The following is a 2,034-nucleotide window of genomic DNA, read 5'->3' as shown; positions in this document are numbered from 1 at the left end:
TAAGTATCCATTATTCATTTATTTGATTAAAAAGACCTTCAAAGTCAGACAGCTAAAGATTAAGCATTTTATATTATGGTAATTTTCTTTTCTTTTCAGGTAAATCATTGTTAGTGTATAGAAAATTCTGCATATTGATCTTGTACCCTGTCATGCTGTCGAATTTATTAGTTCTAATGGAGTCCTGGTGTGGCACCATTAGGATAAGCACTGGACTGTTAATTGCAAGGTCGGCCTTTCAAACCTACCAGTCACCCTTCAGAAACACTGTACAAGGTTGCTATGAGTTGGAAGCAACTCGGTGGCACCTAACATCAACAACAACAATGTTCTTTTCATGAATTTATTAAAATTTTCTATACACACAATCATGTCATCTGTATATCGAAATAGTTTTACATCTTCCTTTCTAATCTAGATGTCTATTTTCTCTACTATTAGAATTTTCAGTACAATGTTAAATAGAAGTGACAAGAACAGAGTCCTAATCTTGGTCCTGATTTTAGGGGGAAAACATTTAATCTTTCAGCATAAGATATAATTTTAGCTGTGAATTTTTAATAGATGGTCTCTATCAGGTGGAGTAAATTCCCTTCTATTCTTAGTTTGTTGAGTGCTTTTATCAGGACAGACTGTTGTATTTTGTCAAATATTTCTTTTGTATATATTCAAGTGGCCATATCATATGTTAAACCAACTCCTGCATTCCTGGGGTAAATCTTATTTGGCAGTGGTGCATATTCCTTTCAATATGAGGGAACTTTAAAAAAAAATGGAATAAAAAGATTAAAATAAAAAAATATAAACTTGCTGCACTATGGCGTACCCCAGGCATCCTGGCGCCAGCGGAGGCTTCCATCCAGGCAGGTATGGAGGGGCTCCCGGAGGGCCTTTGTTTCTCGGACAAACTCAGGATCCTCTGTATGGTTATTTTGCTGCTGTAGCTAGACAGGATGGGCAAATAGATGCTGATGAGTTGCAGAGATGTCTGACACAGGCTACAAGCCTTTTAACCTGGAGACTTGTCGGCTTATGGTTTCAATGTTGTATAGAGACATGTCTGGCACAATGAGTTTCAATGAGTTTAAAGAACTCTGGGCTGTACTGAATGGCTGGAGACAGCACTTCACCAGTTTTGACAGCCACCAAAGTGGCACGGTGGAGCCTCAGGAATTACAGAAGGCCCTGACAACTATGGGATTTAGGTTGCGTCCTCAGGCCAGTGAGTTCAATTGCAAAGAGATACAGTACCAATGGCAAGATCATGTTTGATGACTACATTGCTTGCTGTGTCAAACTGAGGGCCCTCACAGACAGCTTTCAAAGATGGGATACTGGTCAGCAAGGTGTCAGTGAACTTCCTGTACGATGATTTCATTCAGTGTGTCATGAGTATTTAAATCAAGAAGAAGCTGTCCGAACATGCTCAACATTCCTCGTTGGTTTCCCTTGCTCCTCTGCCTTCAATAATGACTAATGTGTGTAAACTTACATTGCCACTTACCCATAACAGCTTGTTGTAAAGGTTTATTATGTGCAGCTTAAATTTTGTGTTTAGCTTTGATAATAAATTCTTTGTAATTTGAATAATAAAAAAATACATAAATAAACTTTATTTCTCAATACAGGCTCCATAAGGTCACAACACTTTGTAAGCAATATACCAGCCATTTAGTCCATCCCCAAAGAATTGAGAGTCCAGGGTATTAAACCATGTCATTGTAGCCTTTTCGAGATTATTAAATGAAGAAAAATGGGTGGTCTTTAAAGACTTTTAAAAAAACTTTTTATTGTCAATTGAGTGAAGGTTTACAGAGCAGATCATCAATTTTGCATTTAACAAATCATATACTTTGCTTAATTATATAGTTGCAATTCCCTCCATGGACTGACAATTAACAATATGTGTTTCTATTATTTACTTTAACTGTAGAGTCCTGGTGATACAACCTTGCTTGCTGAAAAATGAAGAGGACTTAAAACATTTACTGATGAAGATCAAAGAGCACAGCCTTCTATATGGATTACATCTCA

The 2,034-nt window shown here is 37.0% G+C and overlaps 1 pseudogene; it reads left to right on the top strand.

Moving 5' to 3' along the window:
* The first annotated feature begins 817 nt into the window (after positions 1-817).
* Positions 818-1,400, top strand: LOC102819240 (annotated as a pseudogene).
* Positions 1,401-2,034: the final 634 nt, after the last annotated feature.

This window comes from Chrysochloris asiatica, unplaced genomic scaffold (genome assembly GCF_000296735.1).
Source record: "Chrysochloris asiatica unplaced genomic scaffold, ChrAsi1.0 scaffold00434, whole genome shotgun sequence".
In the NCBI taxonomy this organism is placed as follows: Eukaryota; Metazoa; Chordata; class Mammalia; order Afrosoricida; family Chrysochloridae; genus Chrysochloris; species Chrysochloris asiatica.
The sequence above is the reverse complement of the archived record's forward strand: the minus strand, read 5'-3'. Positions and strand labels throughout refer to the sequence as shown.